This window comes from Orcinus orca, chromosome 8, assembly GCF_937001465.1.
Source record: "Orcinus orca chromosome 8, mOrcOrc1.1, whole genome shotgun sequence".
NCBI lineage: Eukaryota > Metazoa > Chordata > Mammalia > Artiodactyla > Delphinidae > Orcinus > Orcinus orca.
The window spans coordinates 49,558,217-49,573,758 of record NC_064566.1 but is presented as its reverse complement, the minus strand read 5'-3'; the positions used below and the strand labels follow the sequence as shown (position 1 = coordinate 49,573,758).

The following is a 15,542-nucleotide window of genomic DNA, read 5'->3' as shown; positions in this document are numbered from 1 at the left end:
TGATCTCCCTGTGCTATGCGGCTGCTTCCCACTAGCTATCTATTTTACATTTGGTAGTGTATATATGTCCATGCTACTCTCTCACTTCGTCCCAGCTTACCCTTCCCCCTCCCAGTGTCCTCAAGTTCATTCTCTATGTCTGCATCTTTATTCTGGCAGGCGGATTCTTTTTTTTTTTTAATTTTTTTTCGGTACGCGGGCCTCTCACCGTTGCGGCCTCTCCCGTTGCGGAGCACAGGCTCCGGACGCGCAGGTTCAGCGGCCATGGCTCGGGCCCAGCTGCTCCGCGGCATGTGGGATCCTCCCGGACCGGGGCACGAACCCGTGTCCCCTGCATCGGCAGGCGGACTCTCAACCACTGCGCCACCAGGGAAGCCCCTAAGTGCTTTTTAATGAATTCTCTTATAAACCTCCCAAAAATCCAATAAGGTAGTTATTCTTATCCTTATTTTACAAATGGGGAAATTGAGACAGAAATAACTTGCCGAAGATCACAAAGTTATTATTTACTCCAGAAGCTATGCTCCTAGAGTCCTCCTTAAGAAAGAACACTGACAACTAAAGGGAAATGACTTTACATTCATTACAAATAGGGAACCTATAAGACCAAAATTTGGCAGTATTGATCCAGCACTATCAGGAGAAAGAGACACTTCTCTGGCAAACATGGGAGTTCTAGTCACCAGGAAGGTAATCTCTCTTAGGGACTGACAATTCATAAGGTTATCACCGTGGCTTCTATGAACTTTCCTACAAAGATTAACCACTTCCTCTATGGACGGACTGACTTACACTCGTTGCAATTTTTTTTGGTGTAAGACATATTTAGAGGGACGTCCCTGGTGGCGCAGTAGTTAAGAATCCACCTGCCAACGCAGGGGACACGGGTTCGAGCCCTGGTCCGGGAAGATCCCACATGCCGCGGAGCAACTAAGCCCATGTACCACAACTACTGAGCCTGCACACCACAACTACTGAAGCCCACACGCCTAGAGCCCGTGCTTTGCAACAAGAGAAGCCACCTCAATGAGAAGCCTGTGCACCTTAACGAAGAGTAGCCCCTGCTCGCCGCAACTAGAGAAAGCCCAGGCACAGCACCAAAGACCCAATGCAGCCCAATAAAAGTGTCTTTCAACTATTTCAATTTATTCAATTTCCCCTTAAAATTAAAAAAAGACATATTTAGAAAGAAAAAATAAAAATGAAATAGTGTTATACGGAAAGAGACAATGTCCTTAAATTTACTGTTCTCTATGCTCAATCTTCTAATTAATAATTCAGACTGTGAGATATAAGAAAGAGGTAGCCTTAATGACAGGTTAACAGTAGTCCAGTATTCTCCCACCGTCCCAACTAAAGCTCAATAAACTGATGTCCAATTTTCGTGAGCTTTGTGAACTCTGGGCACAATGACAAAACTGTTTTCTTCCAGAAAAGTGGTGGACAGACCCTGAAACATGGTAACACCCAGTCAACTGCCAACTTTAAGTGCTATCTGAATGACTAAGCAAGCTTGCTGCTCTCTGACAACAGAAAGTCACATAAATGGGAAGTAATTTTTTCTTTCCACTTCACTGAGTTCCTTTGTATCAAACTCAGTAAAGAGCAAAAACACTAAATATCTGTTAGACAAATGGACTAGTATAGTACTTTCCAGCTTACGAAGTACTTTTTCATATAGTCTCTCATCTAATCTTCACAAAAGTACTTAAAAAGACAGGAATTATCATCACAGATAAACTGAATAGAAAAATACTAATTTTTGCCTTGGATGAGAGAGGAGGGATGGGAGTTGGGGAGAATTCCAGGTAAAAGAGATTGGCCTAATCTTAATCACCTAATAATATAGCCCAGCAAAACTATCCACTTGTTTTACAGTATCCTTCCTATGATTAATCCCCAGATCAAGCCATTCCCCTTGTTAGAACATTCATTCTTCTCTCTAAATACTATGTTCCCTTTTCTTTCTAAAAATTGCTGCTCAAGCCTCACCTGCTTCACATGACTGTCCCAGATTAGACCCTTCAGACTCTTATCAGTATAAAAATACTTCCCCTCCCCCTCCCCCTTTCCAACCCCTATTACATAAACTAATGCCTCCCAGCTGTTTTTAGTTATGCAATATATTTGCTGTTATACCTGCCACTTGAGTATATGAGTTGTTTGCTGCCCTGGTAAAAAGCATCTTGATTTTGCTTCATTTCTCCCATTCGTGTGTAAAATTAACTTGAAATAATCCAGTGTCTAATACAGCTCCTTCCTCATAGTGCTGAGTAGCATTTTTTCATCCCCTTAACATAACACTCATTTTACAAACTGAAGTAGTGAAGAATACATTAGCTTTAGAGACAAATCTATATTAAAAACTCTCTGCCACTTAGTATGTTTGCAGTTCTCTGTAAATCTAAAATTAATTCAAAATAAAAAGGTAAAAGAGGAATAAAAAACCGCTGCTACTTGCTACTGTGTAATTGTAGTTAAGTCATGATATTCAACCTCAGATCTCAATTTCTGTTGATACATCTGAACAATAGGGATTATACAGCCTACACCAAAGAACTGTTAGGAGGACAAAGTTGTCTCAAACTAGAGTTCCTCAAAAGCAGGTTTGTGTTCAGTTTTACAATATTTTTAATTAGAAAAATGTAATAATTTCCCCCCACTCTAAACCTTGATTGATCAATGCCTAGCTAGAACTCCATACATAATATGACTTATTTCCCAATACTTCAGTGTCATCTACTGACCACTTAACACAACTGTAAAGCACCACTGCAAACAATGAAAACAATTACCTCCCCACACAATATACCGAGTCACTCTGGATCATTCATTCACTTCTGCTCCTTTCACATCTCTAGCCTCATTCCCAACTACTCACCTTTTTAATTTACAAAACCATTTGCCTATTTCTTAAGAAGCTTATTCCAGCAAGAAGGGTTCGGGGGGGCAGATACTAGTAATCTTTGTGTAAAAGAAGCACATGGAGGTCTAAACAAAGGTGTGATGATGAGTGACTCCAACACGTATTCAAGGAGGATGAACTGTTCCCTTCCTGAACAGATTAATTCAGGCATTCGATTATTCTTCCCTTGATCAGTGGTTTTCAAATAGTTAGCTATGGAACCCACTCCATAAAACAGACATAAGCACAAAAGCTGCCCTGGCTGAAGTAAAGAGGGGTGGGGGCACAGTAGAACCCCATCAGCTGACTCTTTCAAAGAAGCTTACAGCTGTATGAACCAGTGTGAAAAATCATTGCCCTAGATTAGTGGTTCTCAAACTGTGGTCCAAAGGCTCCTAGAAGTCCCCAAGACCTTGTTCGGGGGCCCAAGAAGTCAAAACCATTTTCATAACAATCCTAAGATATTATTTGCCTTTTTAAAAAAAACTGTGCTGACCTCTACACCTAGAACCTGAGCATGAAACAAGACAACGGCCCCAAACTGTATACTCACTGGATTCTTCACTGCCACCCACTTATAGCACACACAAAACTCCACTTTCAGGCTTCCCTGGTGGCGCAGTGGTTGAGAGTCCACCTGCCGATGCAGGGGACACGGGTTCGTGCCCCGGTTCGGGAAGATCCCACATGCCGCGGAGCGGCTGGGCCCATGAGTCATGGCCGCTGAGCCTGCGCTCCGCAACGGGAGAGGCCACAACAGTGAGAGGCCCGCATACCGCAAAAAAAAAAAAAAAAAAAAATCCACTTTCACTTAAATGTCCTTGATGGAGCAGTAAAAATTATGGATTGTATTACCGCTTGACATTTCAGTACACATCTTTTCAATACTGTGTGATTATTTGGGGGGACGAAGTGGGAAGTACTCAAAAGCACTTCTACATATTGAAATACAATGGCTGTCCCAAGGAAAAACACTTGGGTGATTACTTTTGAGTAGAAAGCTGAACCAACTTTTTTTTAATGGAACACCATTTTTATTTCAAAGAATAAATGACAAACTATGGTTACTTAGATTTGAAGAGAAAATTGGAATATTGAAAACTTGTGTACACCACTATGAGCTTGTCAACTTCCCAATTCTTAAAAGATTTATCTGATGAAATGGGTGGAAATATTAGCAACTGTAAATTTGTCAACATTTGGAAGAGCTGCGTAACTCAGTGCACCAATGATTCCTAATGACCAATATATAATGTCATAAAATCATGCACAGGTAAACAAACACCCATTCAAAGTGCAAGACAGACCAATGAATTTTAATGTAACATTGTACAAAAGTTCAATGATATGGTTTCAGATTCCATGTTGCAACAAACCTTTAAGAAGGTTTGAGTGTACTGTCAAAGGAGAAATCTACAATTATTTGAAGAGGTCATTAGAACACTCCTTTTTCCAAATACTATATATCTGTATAAGGCTGGATTTCTTCACATACTTCAACTAAAACAACATACCAACCATCTGAATGCAAAAGATCTGCAAATTCAGTGATCTTCTATTAAGCCAGACATTAAAAAGATTTGCAAAAATGTAAAACAATGCCACTGTTGTCACTAAATTTTTTAGTAACTTTTCGTAAGAGTATTTTTTAAATCAATAAATCTTTTAAATATTAGTTTCAGTTTCTAGCTGTTCAGAGTCCACAATAATTCTTAAAAGCATAAAGGAGTCCCAAGACCTCAAACTTTGAGAACTGCTAGACCATTGCTAGAGCCTCCTTCTAATCGTCTGACTCCAGTTTCACACCTTCCAATTTACCCTACTACCTCCCAGCTTAAACAAACTCTTAGTACCAGACTTAGCTAATTAGACCTATACTTTAAGAAATCATTTTTATTTCTCTACTAAAAAATTACAATTGTTTCGCAGTACACTGAATTAAGTACAAACTCTTAAAATGTGGCAAATAATTCTCAGTGTTTATTAAATTCTCAGAGTCAGTACAATGGGACAAGACCTCCGATTCATGTGGCAGGTCGTGTATCAGTGAAATGGAAAGAGAATGGAATCACAGAGCATCACATTTAATTGTATCAATTCAACTACAAGCTCTTTTTTGCCCTCTTCCACAAAAACAAATAAATATTGCTCTATTTACCCAACAACCTATCTCCTTTCAAACAGGACTTTGATTTCTCCTATCTCAGAGGAAGGGAGGTTACCACAGAAATGAAAGGAGAAACTAAAGAAAGTGACTCTAAGACTCTTAGCTTTTCAGCTTCCCATACCAGATTCTGACAATTTAAGGGTTTTCGAGAACAGTTTCAACCAGATGCAACTTATTAGCGGACTCCACAAGCATAGACCAGACATGATAAAGGTAAGATTTTTTTACTGAAATACTGGGAACGTTTTCTCTAGAGCAGTGGTCTCACTCAGGGGCAGTTTTGCCTCCCAGGTAACATGTGACAATGTTTGGAGACATTCTTGGTTGTTACAACTTAGGGAGGGGGTGTTATGAGTACCTAATGGGTAAAATACTACAATACACAAATGCCAAATACTTAGGTTCAATTCCAAACACACAGAATGCACCAAGTTCTTAAGAAACGCTGTTTACATACTTTGTCTCTAATACCTACTGGTAAATCTCTAAATTTCTTAATCTCCTAAACTTTGGACAAATTGCATAATTGCAGATGTGCTCTTTATTTACTGGAAATTAAATATCAGTACTACTACCCCTTTCTTCCTAAGGTTAATTGCTACTATAAAAAATCACAATAAAGTAATATTACTGATTTTTTCCAAGCTATGAACTTGGTTCCCTAAAAGTTGTGCTTGTTCTTAGTTATCCAGGAGCAAGTGGACATGAATAAAGTCAGGTACCAAAGTACCGTGTATCACACGAATGGTATGGGTCCTCTCATCTGGGCCCCGTATTTCAGGAGTACACAAATACCCAGCCTCTTCATAGACTATTTTTAGGCTTAACTCCTCCATATCTGTTTATCCATTCAGGCAAGCACACTTACTGCGGGCCTACTCTGTGCTAAGCAAACTGAATACAAAGTCAAAAATTTTTTTACCAGTCTAATAAACAGACACAGCTAAAATACAAAATGATTTGTGCTATAAATAGAAGTATCAAATAAGTGTTATGGAAGCTTGCAGGGGAAAGAACGCCAGGAAAGGCTTCCCAGAAGAGAACATGTCACAGAAAACATACCCTGTTCACCTCTTAGTATTAAGACTACAGTTCTCTTCTGCTCTTACATACATTTTTCAGTTTTTGCTTCGTCATCTAAACAAGAGGAAAGTGACAATCTGACTTATGTGAACAGACCAAAGTGGCCTTCATCAAATCTCAATGAAGAGTCAAAAAATAACCTTATCAAATTATTTCCCAGTACCTCCTTCCTGTCCAACTTCTGGTTTGTTTTTTAAATATCCTAACTTCTTCGATCAAGTTCCAAACACACCATCTGTCACTCACTCAGTCAACAAGTGTTTCCTTCTGAATTTATAAGACTGTCACAGGGGATGATCACTGCTCTTTTCTTTCTTTCTTCCAGTTAGCTTCTTCTCCCAAAATAGTTTAATCTTCTCATTTCATTCTACTACAATTTTCAAATTCAGTAAGAGAGGCGCTATGACTTCCGAGGTACAAGAAATACAAAATGACTGCTGTGTACCTTTCTAAATCTTGTCCATATTTCTGGTTTTCTATTGCAATATTGCTGTAGTTCATTAACTGGACTCTTTCTTCTGAGTCCCCAGCAGCTGTCACAAATAAAAATTTCAGACCTGGGACAGGAAACTAGCCAATGACATGTAGTTTTATCGATTCATTTCCAATACATAACATAACTAACATTCTTTAACCAACTTGTAAGTTTAGTTCTCATAGTCTAGGTGAACTAATGAAGCGTCTGCCTTACCACGAACAGAGCTGGTAGTAACTAAATCGGAAACGCTATTGAAGACTAGGTCTGCTCCTAACTATCCATGTCCCTACCTTAACCCCTCCACTCTTCCAAAGGGAATCCTCAGTAATGGGAGGCTGGAACACCCAGGGCGGGCAGTGTAGTAGAAAAATTTCTACACTGAGTCAGATGTAGCATTGGCTAATCCTGTTTCTTCTCTGGGCCTCGGTTTCTCCACCTATAGAACTTGCATTTAACGTAGAGTAGGGGGATTGGCTTAATTTCTAAGGTCCTTATGGCGATAGTAATTCAAAAACCTCACCTCGTCTAGCTTTACGTGGAACACGTGGGAGAACAGAAAATAAGCTTTCACTCCATTAAACCGACCTTAATTCTCAGATACTGTTTTAAAAAGGTAACAAACTCCCGACGCACTCACACTCCCCTGGGGCTGCAAATTTCCCCTTGGAGAAGCCAAGGCACATAAAGCCCATCCCGCACGATGGTCAGAGAAGTGCTGGGAAAACCGTACTCAGGGTCTCAAGGCGCTGCCCCCGCAAAGGGCCGGCCCACCTAACCACCGCCCGGCAAATGAATGAGTACAACCAGCTAAAGGGACGCCCCTCAACGTAGGCTGCAACGCGAGACCCCAGGGCCCAGATCCCACCGATAGCGACTCCTTCCCGGAGCCCGAAAAGCTGGGCCTCGGGGCCGCAGGGTCGCGGGCCCCGTCCCCTCCCTCAGGGCAGAAGGTGCGCGCCCCGGCTCGAGACTCGGGCGCGGAGAGGGCCTGGGACTCCCCGCGAACCCGCCCGCCCTGAGAGGAGGTGGAGCCTGCCGGTCCCCGGCCGCCACCACCCCGGCTCCCGACTTACCGCGATGCGGTGGGGGACGGGAAGTGTCAGGAGTGAGGGCCTAGGCCCGTCTGCCACCCGCCGCTCAGAGAGCAGCGCGCGGCCGCCACAAAACCGTCGCCGCCGCTACCACCTCCGCTACCGACCGCCGCTTCGGGCGCAGCGCGCAGAGGGCCCGCCTGCGTCACACGCCGCCTGCCGTCAGAGGCTCGCTGCGGGCGCTCCGCCCTCGCTGTCTGCTCATTGGCAGATACCGCCGCCAGTCTAGGCCCACCCTGTTATGCATTGGACCTAGAGTCTTTTGAAACCGAACGTGAGGGCTGTCTTTGGGAGACTGGAGAGGGGGAAGAGGAGGGACGGAAGGAATTAGGGGGAGGAAGCGGGAGGGGCAGTGGGAGGGACATGAAGTACGGCCCCTCGCCGCCGCGGTTGGCTGGGAGGGAGTCGTGACGTCACAAGGGCCCCTAGAGGTAGGCTGGTGAGTGGCTACATCGGGCGGGGGGAGGGGAGAAGAGTGATGACGCTATGCTGAGGCTCCGCCCCCTTCTTTGGAGCGGAGAGACTCGGGTTGCTGATGCTCGGGCCAATCAGAGTGAAGGCTCCAGGATGGCATGGTAACTATTCTACCCTTACTTTTCCCCAGTCCTCGGGCTGTGACGGGAAAGCTCCCCCGTTGTCTTGCCCTTACTTCCTGGCCAGACCACGTGCGGAGCTGGAGGGACCTCCTAGGAGGTCTATCTGCGTAGCTCACCTGCAGCTGCTCCGAGGCCAGCAAACCTGGCCTCCTTGTCTCCTGACCCATGCCAACCCAACACAACCTTTCCCTCTCTGAATCCCTAGAATGGACGTTAGGAACATTAGAGGTGCCTTAAGGGAATGGTTCAGCTTAGAGTTTGGTACAAATGACAATTCTCGGAACTTCTTTCCCACCTGCACTTTAGGAACCCCTACTTATTCTTAAAGTCTAGTTGAAATGTTCCCGCTTCTCTGGGATCTCTCACAGCTAGTTGGAGTAATGCTTGGGCAGGCCTCTGTTACAGCCTTGTTACTTTGTATTCTGTTATTTACTTTCCTATCTTCTGGTGCTGGGCTCTTGAAGGCCAGAGCTTCATTTTCAAGTTGGTGTTCCTTTCCCTCAAGGCCTAGCCCAGAGCAGAAGCCTGATATCTCAAGGGGGTGGGTTGAGCATGTTCTAGAAACTAGATCTAGTGACCGTGGGTCCCACACAAAATAGCAGGGACTGTGTTCAGAAAGCAAAACCTATTATGATTACCGCTCCACCACCCCCTCCTCCTGGGACATATCTACAAAATTGAAATGGGCCCTGCCCAAAACATGGATAAACTTAAATCACTCTGGGTTTTCAGTGGTGGCAAGGGATTAGAGTTACTTAGTCAAAAAGTGAACACACCATTGTAAAGCAGTTATACTCCAATAAAGATGTTAAAAAAAAAAAAAGTGGAGTGATCCGGTAGTAAAGGTAAAATAAGATAATGGATGGAAGAAACCTAGTGCATTGTAGATGTTCAGTAGGTGCTTGAAGAAAGAAAAAAATAAATATGTGGATGGTCAAATAGGAAAGCTAAACATCTGACTCCAGACACCTTTCCCCAACTACTCCATCCAAACATCACTCCTTTCCCTCCACCCTCCCTTGCCTATATTCAGCATCAGAAAGTCATTAGGTCTCCCTGGAGAGTTACAGTAGCTTCCTCACTGCCCTCCTGAACCTTTGATTTCTCACCTTCCAATCCTCAAACCCAGCTCTGTTTAAGGCTCTCCTCTGCTTATTTATTCTGATGTCCCTAAGGCCAGCCACACAGCATAGGTGTGCATTAAACGTTTGATGCATGAATGAGAGAATTATTTTCTTAAATAGAAAAGAAGTATGGGACTTTTGAGTCAGAGAACCCTGGGTTTAAATCTGAGCCAGACCATGTATTAACTGTATGAACTTTGGGCAAATTTCTTAACCCCTCTGAAACTCAGTTTCCTTGTCTGTAAAATGGGGGTAATAATTGTACTTGCCTCACAGAGTTGTGAGAATTAAATGAGCTGAGGCATATGGTAACTGGTACACAGGTACCCTCAATAAATGATAGATATTATTTGTATTCTTTAAAAATGTTAAGGAATTCCCATTCTAAATATTCTAAGACATGGATTCTGACACAGAAAAGGAGCTCAGAAATATGTCTTGTGTGAGTGAGTGTATTTAGTCCAGAGTACTAGCAGGTATGCAGGAGTTGGGTCCCTTAAGTAGTGTATACTTATTGGAAGACTGGAGGGAGAGACACTGGACAAGGAGTGCTCCAGGGAGGAATTTCCTGTGATCATGGTGATTTCTAAGTAGAAGGACCTCTTGTTAGGTACTCTGGCAGGCATGTGGCCTACAAGCTCATCATTCCCAGGGACTTCTGCCCCAGGAAGGACTTCTTTGTGGACCAGGGCTTCCTAGGCCCACATAGTCTTACTCTGCCTAATTCTCATAATACCCCTTTTGATTGTCATCATCTGCCTTCTTCTCCTCTAAAGCCAAGGAATTTGGTGCATGTTCTCAAAAGCTTGCTGAGCCAAGCTCTGTCCTGGGCATTAGGAGCCCAGAGATGTCCACCGCTCAACACTCTGCCGTGGCCAAGAGAGACAGAGCTAAGTAAAGTCCATTTCTGTCCTGGAAGCTTCCAGTCTCTCTCACACATGCCCTGAGAACTCACTCTATGCAGCTCTGAAGGATTGATGCCCAGGGAGGATAGAGACCTGTAAGGACTGCAGAATTATAAAAGAACACGAGACTTCCTTCCAGAGAGATGATTCTAAATTTCTTATATGGTACATTGGAAAGAGCAGCAGAGTTAGATTCAAACAGATCTAAGTTCAAGTCCTAGATCTACTACTTTTTAGACCTTGCACAAATTATTTAATTGTTCTGTGCACCAGTTTCATTGTCTATAAAGTGGGCACAATAATTTCTGTTTCATAAGGTGCTTGTGAAGGTCAAATAAGATCATGAAATTTGCAAAGGACTGGGCCCCTGTTTGGTACATGGTAAGCATGCAGTAAATGTTGATTTCCTTCTTTTCCTATAACTTGATAAGGAAGGGTGATGTTTATAAATGACATATAATTAGATTTATATAAATCTTGTGTGAATATCTGACTTTTAACTAGAGCATTTAGTCAATTGCATTTAACGAATTTACTGGTATATTTAGGATTTTATCTAACATTTTAGACTTTCTGTTTGCCCCAGATGTTCTGTTTCTGTGCTTTTTAAAAAAAAATTTTTTTTTTTTGGTAAAAATAACTGCCATTTACTGAGGCCAAGCTCTTTGCCAGATTTTTTTTTAAAAATTGAGATATAATTTGCATAATATAACATTCACCCATTTGAAGTGTACAATTCAGAGATTTTTAGTATATTCACAAGGTTGTGCAACTACCACCACTATATAATTCCAGAACATTTTCATAATCCCAGAAGAAACTCCAGGCCCATTAGCAATCATTCCCCATCTCCCCCTTCCCCCCAGCTCCTGGCAATTGACTAGTACACTTTCTGTCTCAATGGATTTGCCTACTCTGGACACTTCATATAAATGGAATCATAAAATACGTGGCCTTTGTGTCTGACTTCTTTCACTTATCATGATGTTTCAAAGTTTCACCCATTTTTATAGGAGAATAATATTCCATTTTATGAATATACCATATTTTGTTTATACAGTCATGAGTTGGATGGCATTTGAGTTGTTTCATCATGAATAATGATTATTCCATTATTCCACTATGAATAGTACTGCTATGGACATTCATGTAAAAGTTTTTTGTGGACATGTGTTTTCAATTCTCTTGTGTTTATACCTAGGAGTGGATTTGCAGGGTCATATAGTAACTCTATATTTAGCTTCTTAAGGAGCTGCCAAACTGTTTTCCAAACTGGCTGTACCATTTTACATTCCTGCCAGCCACATCTTTGCCAACACTTGTTATTTTCTTTTTTCTTTCTTTTTAAATTATAGCCATGCTAGGTGGTGTGAAGTGGCATCTCACTGTGGTTTTTTTTATACATTTCCCCGGTGACTAATGATGTTGACCATCTTTTCACGTGCTTATTGGCCATTTAAATCTCCTTTCTTGCATTCTTTTGGATTACTTCATTTTTATTCCTGCATCAGTTTGGAAATTAAATTCTTTTTCTATTATTTTAGTGATAGCCCTAGAAGTTACTGCATGCATGCCTAACTCACTAAAGTGTCATGCTAATCTATACCTTTATAAGAAGGGTAGAGTTTGCTGAGACAAGGAAAAGATGCATTCCATGCCAGATGAACAGGGAGAACAGAGATGTGGGACCAGGAAAGAGCTCCGTGTATCCATGGGTGCAAACTGGGACTTCATCCTAGAAGTGATAGGGGAGGGGCTTTACTGGTGGCACAGTAGTTAAGAATCCACCTGCCAATGCAGGGGACACGGGTTCGAGCCCTGGTCCGGGAAGATCCCACGTGCCACGGAGCAACTAAGCCTGTGTGCCACCACTACCGAGCCTGCGCTCTAGAGCCCGTGAGCCACAACTACTGAACTGAAGCCCGCGCGCCTAGAGCCCGTGCTCCGCAATAAGAGAAACCACTGCAATGTGAAGCCCGCGCATCACAACGCTCGCCGCAACTAGAGAAAGCCCACTCTCAGCAACGAAGACCCAACACGGCCAAAAATAAATAAATAATTTTTTATAAAAAAGAAGTGATAGGGAAGCTAAAGAATGTTCTATAGAACAATGAAGATGTAATTACTATTTGAGGCAGAATGGAGCTAGAGCAAGATGGGTGAGCCTAGGGTAAATAGTTTAAAGCCATCCAAGAAGGATGTCTCTGCCATGAGAAAGATCTCTGGGAAGAAAAAAAGAACACTCCTCCTCAACCCAGGAAGACTTTCCTAAGGCTGCCCAGGAGGCAGGGCAGCGTTTGGCCTGAAATTGGATGCTTTTAGCACTGTTTCTGTCTCTGTCACTTTACCTACCTCCCACCCCCACCCCGAGCCATGCACCCTCTGCCTCCACCCTCTATTCCCAGCAGTCATTCTTCAAAGGCCTTTCTTGCAGTTCCTAAATCTCTTCTTGATATATCTAAATCCTACCCATCCTTCAAAATCCAGTTCAATTAAATCAATCTAGCAAATATTTTCTGGACTCTTACTGTATGCCCATGCCTGGGCTAAGCTGAGAGATTCAGAAATAAACGGAACAGGTGGAGGTTCTGTCCTTAAATGAGCTCCCAGGAGGGTCGGGGAAACAGGCAACAGATTATTTTGCTTCATTGTGGTTAGAGCCCTCATAAGGGTGTGATGGAAGGCCATCCAAGGCTGCCTGAGGAGTGGGAAGGTGGGCAGATCATGGGGGGTAGGGAGAGATAAGGAGGAAGTTAAACAAAGCTCCATGGAAGAGGTGAGTGTAGTTAGAATGTAAAACAAATGGTTGCTGGAGTAGAGGATGGCCACGTTATGAAGGATACTGAGCATCACACTAAGGAATTTGCCCTTGATGCTAAAAGCCATGAAAATTTACTACTTTGCCACAAGGCACAAGGGCGGGACATGATCAGATCTGTGTTGTAAGAAGAGCCAATGTGGCTAATGGGGAGAATGATGGAGAGATAGGAGGGCAGTGAAGGAGTGAAGGAGATCTCCTACAGGAAGCTTTCCTTGACAACTATATCCCACCTTCACTTCCCCTCTTCTGCCCCCCACCTCTACACCGCCCTATGCTCCTGGGAGCTGGAACATCCCTGAAAACAAATGCTCAGTGAGCTTGGCATATCTGGTACGTGTATGTGGAAAGGGGAGTGGAGCAGTGATCATGGCTAAAGCTTGAAGATAGTGGTGCTGTTTCAGGCACAGGCCTCTCTGGGATATGTCCAGGCACCAGGCAAACCAACCAGGAGGGAGGAGACGCTGAAAGGCTTCAACAGCAGCAGCAGCTACTTGGACAATGGACAAATGCCAGTTCAGCAAACACTGAGAGCATCCTGAGTAAGGTCGAGCCTAGATGCTTAGATGCTTGTTCAATTTTTTAATCTGTAAAATGGCTTTCATCAAACCTACCTCATCAGATTATTAAGAGGATCAAATAAGAGAATGCATATATAGTCCCTGGCACATAGTAAGAACTCATCTTTTTCTTCCACTTTTCCTCATATAAATCAAGTAGGTGATAGTCTTTCAAACTGACAGTGGAGGAAACAGATTCAGAGAGGGTCAGTGACAGCTGAGGTCAGACAGTTCGGAAAAGGCTCAATCAGGACAAATTCAGACTGTTGCTGACACATCTAGCTGTCATCAACCTGGCACACTGCTCTATTACCTCATCTAATTCTCACAACAACAGTATAATGTGGATATTCCTAAAACCATTTTACAGATGAGGAAACAGACTGAGGACTGTATGGTGGGGAAGTGCCCAAATCACCAGAGAATTAAAGGCCAGTTAGAGCACCTCAAGTTTCAGGCACTGGGGGGTAGTCTAGAGGCAGGGAGAAGAGACCCAGCCTCAGGGAATGGTACTTAGAGCCAAAGGAACAGACAAGGGGTTAAGACCGGCAACAGGGGCCAGGAGCAGGCATGTGTGGGTTGGAGCTAGACAAAGAGCATCACGTGAAGCCCCAAGGAAGAAAACCTAAATCCAGTTATCAAAACTAAATGGGAGTGGTTCTTTCAGTAACAATTAGTTTTACTAATTGTTCATTTGCCCTGGGACTTTAAAGGCCGGGGTGGGGTGGGGAGGGGTGGCAGAATTCAAGTCAAGAAAACTATTTTTTTTAGAATAAGACACCTTCCCTGTAGACTTGGACCCCCAGGAGTGAGCACGATATCTCTGGGTCCCCCACCATTGCCCAACCCAGGGCCTGTCACAGAGGGGGCCTAGGCTGAGTAAATGAACAAGAGTGGATGCATGCAAAAGGGTTCTGGCAAGTTAATCAAATTTGGGCCTTTGTTTCCCCGAATTAACAGTATATAGTGATTAAGGGAATGACCTCAGGTGCCAGACTTGAATCCTGGCTTCTGACACTTACTAGCTGTGTGAGTAGGTAACTCATCTTCTCTGTTTTCCATTGGTGAAATGGAGATATTAATAGTATCTACCTCATAGGGCTTTTATCAGGATTAAATGGGATAACATAAAAAAGTAGAAAAGTGCCTGGGACACCGGGGGTGCTCAAAATGTGCTAATTATTACTGTGGGGATTTAAACGGGAAAAATGTGATGGTAACGGTGTCTAGGTCAGATGTTCTCCACCTGCTGCAGGTGCTCTGACAATCCCACATTGTAACTGTAGGAGGGATTACTGGTCCCTTCATTCTTTTTCCCCCGTTGAGGTAGGACGGTCTTTACAAAGGTAGCCAAGAGTCCCCCTCAGATTCCTTTAGGGGGTCAGTCAGGGTGGGGAAGGAACCCTGGCTGGGGGCTGGTTTCTGGGGATCAGCCCTCTCATGGTGAAGAGGGACCAGGACTAGGGTGGGGTTGGGGGGCAGGAGATCCGCTCTCTGCATTTCGACAGGCGGGACAGGGCGCCCTCTCCTGATCAAAGGTGGGAATAGCTGTGGCCCAGAGTTTCTCCGGTGGGCCCCACGGGATCTCGTTCCCTGTGAGGCACTCTTCCCTTTGCTGAAATGCCCCGATTGGGCTCTGGGGAGCAAAGTTTGGGGAAGGGGCGCCGAGGCTGGGGCCAAACTGGTTTAATGTTTAAGAAGTGCGAAACTGGATAATTTCGTCTAGGTTGGGGTGGGAGGTGGATGGAGACTGGGGTCAAGGAAATGAGAGAATTCGAGGTCCTGTTGAATTAATTTTATGTTCTTTCAACAGGT

General features: G+C 43.6%; 1 protein-coding gene across 11 annotated transcripts in view; it reads right to left on the bottom strand.

The window, feature by feature from the left end:
* Positions 1–7,944, bottom strand: part of NUP98 (nucleoporin 98 and 96 precursor) — a 104,071-nt gene extending 96,127 nt beyond the window's left edge. For 4 of the 11 annotated variants that reach the window (XM_049713874.1, XM_033405576.2, XM_033405574.2 and 1 more), the window contains exon 1: positions 7,707–7,941. The gene's annotated coding sequence lies outside the window, so the exon portion shown is untranslated. Of the gene's footprint in view, positions 1–7,706 lie in introns of all 11 variants that reach the window. The other 7 variants (XM_004279736.4, XM_033405573.2, XM_033405572.2 and 4 more) reach the window with 5 other exon arrangements.
* Between the last annotated feature and the right edge of the window lie 7,598 nt (positions 7,945–15,542).